Source organism: Callorhinus ursinus, unplaced genomic scaffold, assembly GCF_003265705.2.
Source record: "Callorhinus ursinus isolate GAN/ISIS: 27379988/994484 unplaced genomic scaffold, GSC_fseal_2.0 scaffold54, whole genome shotgun sequence".
NCBI lineage: Eukaryota > Metazoa > Chordata > Mammalia > Carnivora > Otariidae > Callorhinus > Callorhinus ursinus.
In genome coordinates this window covers 3,333,077-3,340,271 of record NW_027397116.1, presented here as the reverse complement: position 1 = coordinate 3,340,271, position 7,195 = coordinate 3,333,077, and positions in this window count along the sequence as shown.

The following is a 7,195-nucleotide window of genomic DNA, read 5'->3' as shown; positions in this document are numbered from 1 at the left end:
TTAAGAATTCCTCATATCAGTGAGGTCATATGATACATGTCTTTCTCTGATTGACTTATTTCACTCAGCATAACACCCTCCAGTTCCATCCATGTCGTTGCAAATGGCAAGATCTCATTCCTTTTGACGGCTGCATAATATTCCATTGTGTATATATACCACCTCTTCTTTATCCATTCATCTGTCGATGGACATCTTGGCTCTTTCCACAGTTTGGCTATTGTGGACATTGCTGCTATAAACATTGGGGTGCACGTACCCCTTCGGATCCCTACATTTCTATCTTTGTGATAAATACCCAGTAGTGCAATTGCTGGATCGTATGGTAGCTCTATTTTCAACTGTTTGAGGAACCTCCATACTGTTTTCCAGAGTGGCTGCACCAGCTTGCATTCCCACCAACAGTGTAGGAGGGTTCCCCCTTCTCCACATCCCCGCCAACATCTGTCGTTTCCTGACTTGTTAATTTTAGCCATTCTGACTGGTGTGAGGTGGTATCTCATTGAGGTTTTGATTTGGATTTCCCTGATGCTGAGCGATGTTGAGCACTTTTTCATGTGTCTGTTGGCCATTTGGAAGTCTTCTTTGGAAAAATGTCTGTTCATGTCTTCTGCCCATTTCTTCATTGGATTGTTTGTTCTTTGGGTGTTGAGTTTGATAAGTTCTTTATAGATTTTGGATACTAGCCCTTTATCTGATATGTCATTTGCAAATATTTTCTCCCATTCTGTCGGTTGTCTTTTGGTTTTGTGGACTGTTTCTTTTGCTGTGCAAAAGCTTTTTCTCTTGATGAAATCCCAATAGTTCATTTTTGCCCTTGCTTCCCTTGCCTTTGGCAATGTTTCTAGGAAGAAGTTGCTGCGGCTGAGGTCGAAGAGGTTGCTGCCTGTGTTCTCCATTAGGATGTTGATGGACTCCTGTCTCACGTTTAGGTCTTTCAACCATTTGGAGTCTATTTTTGTGTGTGGTGTAAGGAAATGGTCCAGTTTCATTCTTCTGCATGTGGCTGTCCAATTTTCCCAACACCATTTGTTGAAGAGACTGTCTTTTTTCCATTGGACATTCTTTCCTGCTTTGTCAAAGATGAGTTGACCATAGAGTTGAGGGTCCATTTCTGGGCTCTCTATTCTGTTCCATTGATCTATGTGTCTGTTTTTGTGCCAGTACCATACTGTCTTGATGATGACAGCTTTGTAATAGAGCTGGAGGTCCAGAATTGTGATGCCGCCAGCTTTGATTTTCTTTTTCAACATTCCTCTGGCTATTCGGGGTCTCTTCTGGTTCCATACAAATTTTAGGATTATTTGTTCCATTTCTTTGAAAAAAGTGGGGATTGCATTGAATGTGTAGATTGCTCTAGGTAGCATTGACATCTTCACAATGTTTGTTCTTCCAATCCATGAGCATGGAACGTTTTTCCATTTCTTTGTGTCTGCCTCAATTTCTTTCATGAGTATTTTATAGTTTTCTGAGTACAGATCCTTTGCCTCTTTGGTTAGATTTATTCCTAGGTATCTTATGGTTTGGGGTGCAATTGTAAATGGGATCGACTCCTTAATTTCTCTCTTTTCTGTCTTATTGTTGGTGTATAGGAATGCCACTGATTTCTGTGCATTGATTTTATATCCTGCCACTTGACTGAATTCCTGTATGAGTTCTAGCAGTTTTGGGGTGGAGTCTTTTGGGTTTTCCACATACAATATCATATCATCTGCAAAGAGTGAGAGTTTGACTTCCTCTTTGCCGATTTGGATGCCTTTGATTTCTTTTTGTTGTCTGATTGCTGTGGCTAGGACTTCTAATACTATGTTGAATAGCAGTGGTGAGAGTGGACATCCCTGCCATGTTCCTGACCTTAGGGGGAAAGCTCTCAGCTTTTCCCCATTGAGAATGATATTCACTGTAGGTTTTTCATAGATGGCTTTTATGATATTGAGGTATGTACCCTCTATCCCTATACTCTGAAGAGTTTTGATCAAGAAAGGATGCTGTACTTTGTCAAATGCTTTTTCTGCATCTATTGAGAGGATCATATGATTCTTGTTCTTTCTTTTGTTAATATATTGTATCATGTTGATTGATTTGCAGATGTTGAACCAACCTTGCAGCCCAGGGATAAATCCCACTTGGTCATGGTGAATAATGCTTTTAATGTACTGTTGGATCCTATTGGCTAGTATTTTGGTGAGAATTTTTGCATCCATGTTCATCAAGGATATTGGTCTGTAATTCTCCTTTTTGATGGGGTCTTTGTCCGGTTTTGGGATCAAGGTAATGATGGCCTCATAAAATGAGTTTGGAAGTTTTCCTTCCATTTCTATTTTTTGGAACAGTTTCAGGAGAATAGGTATTAATTCTTCTTTAAATGTTTGGTAGAATTCCCCTGGGAAGCCATCTGGACCCAGGCTTTTGTTTGTTGGGAGTTTTTTGATGACTGCTTCAATTTCCTTAGTGGTTATAGGTCTGTTCAGGTTTTCTATTTCTTCCTGGTTCAATTTTGGTAGTTGATACATCTCTAGGAATGCATCCATTTCTTCCAGGTTATCTAATTTGCTGGCATAGAGTTGCTTATAATATGTTCTTATAATTGTTTGTATGTCTTTGGTGTTGGTTGTGATATCTCTTCTTTCATTCATGATTTTGTTGATTTGGGTCATTTCTCTTTTCTTTTTGATAAGTCTGGCCAGGGGTTTATCAATCTTGTTAATTCTTTCAAAGAACCAGCTCCTAGTTTTGTTGATCTGTTCTGCTGTTCTTTTGGTTTCTATTTCATTGATTTCTGCTCTGATCTTTATTATTTCTCTTCTCCTGCTGGGTTTAGGCTTTATTTGCTGTTTTTTCTCTAGGTCCTTTAGGTGTAGGGTTAGGTTGTGTATTGGAGACCTTTCTTGTTTCTTGAGAAAGGCTTGTATTGCTATATACTTTCCTCTCAGGACTGCCTTTGCTGTATCCCAAAGATTTTGAACAGTTGTGTTTTCATTTTCATTGGTTTCCATGAATTTTTTTAATTCTTCTTTAATTTCCTGGTTGACCCATTCATTCCTTAGGAGGATGCTCTTTAGCCTCCATGTATTTGAGTTCTTTCTGACTTTCCTCTTGTGATTGAGTTCTAGTTTCAAAGCACTGTGGTCTGAAAATATGCAGGGAATAATCCCAATCTTTTGGTACCGGTTGAGACCTGATTTGTGACCTGGGATATGATCTATTCTGGAGAATGTTCCATGGGCACTAGAGAAGAATGTGTATTCCATTGCTTTGGGATGGAATGTTCTGAATATGTCTGTGAAGTCCATTTGGTTCAGTGTGTTGTTTAAAGTCTTTATTTCCTTGTTGATCTTTTGCTTAGATGATCTGTCCATTTCAGTCAGGGAGGTGTTAAAGTCCCCCACTATTATTGTATTGTTGTCAATGTGTTTCTTTGCTTTTGTTATTAATTGCCTTATATAATTGGCTGCTCCCATGTTAGGGGCATAGATATTTACAGTTGTTAGATCTTCTTGTTGGATAGACCCTTTAAGTAAGATATAGTGTCCTTCCTCATCTCTTATTACAGTCTTTGTTTTAAAATCTCATTTGTCTGATATAAGGATTGCCACCGCAGCTTTCTTTTGGTGTCCATTAGCATGGTAAATGGTTTTCCACCCCCTCATTTTCAATCTGGGGGTGTCTTTGGGTCTAAAATGAGTCTCTTGCGGACAGCATATCGATGGGTCTTGTTTTTGAATCCAATCTGATAGCCTGTGTCTTTTGATTGGGGAATTTAGCCCATTTACATTCAGGGTAACTATTGAAAAATATGAACTTAGTGCCATTGTATTGCCTGTAAGGTGACTGTTACTGTATATTGTCTGTGTTCCTTTCTGATCTATGCTGCTTTTAGGCTCTCTCTGTGCTTAGAGGACCCCTTTCAATATTTCTTTTAGGGCTGGTTTCGTGTTTGCAAATTCCTTTAGTTTTTCTTTGTCCTGGAAGATTTTTATCTCTCCTTTAATTTTCAATGACAGCCTAGATGGATATAGTATTCTTGGCTGCATATTTTTCTCATTTAGTGCTCTGAAGATCTCATGCCAGTCCTTTCTGGCCTGCCAGGTCTCTGTGGATAGGTCTGTTGCCAATCTAATGTTTCTACCATTGTAGGATACATATCTCTTCTCCCGAGCTGCTTTCAAGATTTTCTCTTTGTCTCTGAGGCTCGTAAGTTTTACTATTAGATGTCGGGGTGTTGACCTATTTTTATTGATTTTGAGAGGGGTTCTCTGTGCCTCCTGGATTTTGATGCCTGTTTCCTTCCCCACATTAGGGAAGTTCTCTGTTATAATTTGCTCCAATATACCTTCTGCCCCTCTCTCTCTTTCTTCTTCTTCTGGGATCCCCCCTTATTCTAATGTTGTTTTGTCTTATTCATCTCTTGAATTCTGCCCTCGTGATCCAGTAATTGTTTATCTCTCTTTTTCTCAGCCTCTTTATTTTCCATCACTGGGTCTTCTATATCACTAATTCTCTCTTCTGCCTCATTTATCCTAGCAGTTAGTGCCCCCATTTTTGATTGCACTTCATTAATAGCCTTTTTGATTTCAATTTGGTTAGATTTTAGTTCTTTTATTTCTCCAGGAAGGGTGTCTCTAATAACTTCCATGCTTTTTTCAAGCCCAGCTAGTATGTTTAAGATCATGATTCTGAACTCTAGGTCCAACATCGTACTAACATCTGTATTGAGTAGGTCCCTGGCAGATGGTACTACCTCTTGTTCTTTTTGCTGAGGTGATTTTTTTCGTCTTGTCATTTTGTCCAGAGGAGAATAGATGAATGAAAGAACAAGATGCTAACAGGTTAACAACGTCCCCAGCAAATATACTCTAAACAAATCAGAAAAGAACTGAAACCAGAGGAAAAGAAAGGGAAAGAAAGAAAAAAAAGAAAAAGAAAAAGAAAAAGATAAAAACAAACGAAAACAGAACAAAGCAAAACAAAAAAACAGAATATGATCAAATATGATCAGGCTAGTGCATAGATCAGTGCCACACACTAGATTTTGGGTGTATTTTGGTCTGTTAGAAGAAAGTGCCTCCTAAAATTTTAAAGAAAGAAAGACTTATATATGTACAAAATAAGGGTTGATACAATGAAGGGATGGAAGATGACTGTAAAGATGAAAATTATAAAAGATTTTATAAAAGGAATTGATAAGATAAGAAGCTGTTTGAAAAAAGAAAGAAGATTATTTAAAAAAAAGGGAGAGAATATGATCAGGGAGGAGACTAGAACAAAGCCATACACTAGTGACTTAGGGTATATTTTGATCTGTTAGAAGAAAACTGTATCTCAAAATTTTAAAGAGAGAACAACATATATATATGCCAAAAATAAGGGTATCTACTATGAAGGGATAGAATATGACTCTAAAAATGAAAAATAAAAAATTTTTTTTCAAAAAGGGATTGATAAAATGTTGGTTGAAAAAGGGAAAAAGAAAAATTCAAAAAAAACCAGGTAAAAAAGTTAACTTCGAAAAACTAATGAATCATGGTAAAAAAGCCATGAATTCTATGTGCCGTATTCCCCTAGCGCTGGAGTTCTCCCGTTCTCCTTGATGGGTAAACTTGATCTTGGCTTGCTGGCTGTTCTTGCTGATCTTCTGGGGGAGGGGCCTGTTGCCGTGGTTCCCAGATGTCTTTGCCGGAGGCGGAATTGCCCTGCCCTTGCCTGGTCTGGGGTAAGTAATCTGCTCCCGTTTGCTCTCGGGAGCTTTTGTTCCCTGCAAGCTCTCAGTACAGCTTTGGAGGACCAGGGTGAAAATGGTGGCCTCCCACTCTCTGCCTGGAGGAGCTGAGAACTCGGGCCCCGCTCCTCAGTGTGCCCCCAGAGAAAAGCAGTCAATCACTCCCATCTCCCCGGTCTCTGGCCGCACTCCGTGCTCACCCGGCCTGTGACCGAGCGTTTCTATCTCTGGCACCCGACCCCGTGTGGAGTCTCCAAACCCAGCAGATCCCTGCGGTGCGCTCCCGCACCGCTCCTCCCGGGGGAGGGAGGGGAGTCTCCCCGGCTCTGCCGCTTGTTGGGTCCCTGCTGGAGGAGCATTGGCCCGACTGGGCTGCGGATCATGATTTATGGCAACCCCGAGCTGAGAGCCCGCGCCTCGGCTCCGTCTCTGCAGCCGGCTTCCCCGCTACGATACCTGGGAGCTCTGCCGCACTCAGGCACCCCCGGTCTTTCTGTGACCCCGAGGGTCCTGAGACCACACTGTCCCGCGAGGGTTCCACCCCCGGCTTAGCCACTGGAGCGATGTCCCTCAGCGGAGCCGGCTTCTAAAAGTTCCGATTTTGTGCTCCGCGGCTCTATCAGTTGTCAGAAGCGGCCGACGGAGGCCCCTTCCCCCGCCGTCTATCCTCCCGAATATCGCCTCGGATTCACTTCTCCGCACGTCCTACCTTCCAGTAAGTGGTCGCTTTTCTGTTCAGAGAGTTGTTGCTATTCTTCTCTTCGATCTGTTGAGTTCGTAGGTGTTCAGAATGGTTTGGTCCCTATTCAGCTGAATTCCTGAGACCAGACGAAATCCAGGTCTTGCTCCACCTCTATTATATTTCTTGATTTCTTGTTACCAATTGGCAGGGTTTTTTTTTTAAATTTTTTTTTTTTGAGAGAGAGAGAGCATGCACATGAGAGAGATCACGAGCAGGGGGAGGAGCAGAGGGAGAAGCAGTCTCCCACTGAGCAGGTAGCCCATCGTGGGGCTCGATCCCCACGGATCGAGGGATCATGACCTGAGCCAAAGGCAGACGCTTAGCTGACTGAGCCACCCAGGTGCCCCAAGCAGCAGTTTTAAAAATATTCTCTATAGTACACCTTTGAAAGCTATAGATGTTACAAGTAGCTTCTCCCAAACTAATACTACTTACTAACTTGAACAGAATTTTAATTTTGAGGTAGTAGTCAAATCCATTCCCCTACTTTAAGGCTTACAATGCTGGAGTCTTGTAGGAGAAGTTCACCCCAGGGTTTCAGAAACACTTTCTCGTTCTGAAGTATGTACAAAATTAATCTAACGAGAGACTCAAGGAGCAAAGTACCTGCTCTGAAAGTGATAGATTTGGCCCGGAGAACACAACAGGCCTCTCTTCCCAAATTAAAGCTGTCCGGACCCACAGTGCAGGTGGGGAAGCTGGAGGAGGGACACGGCCGGTGGGGAGAGCAGCCC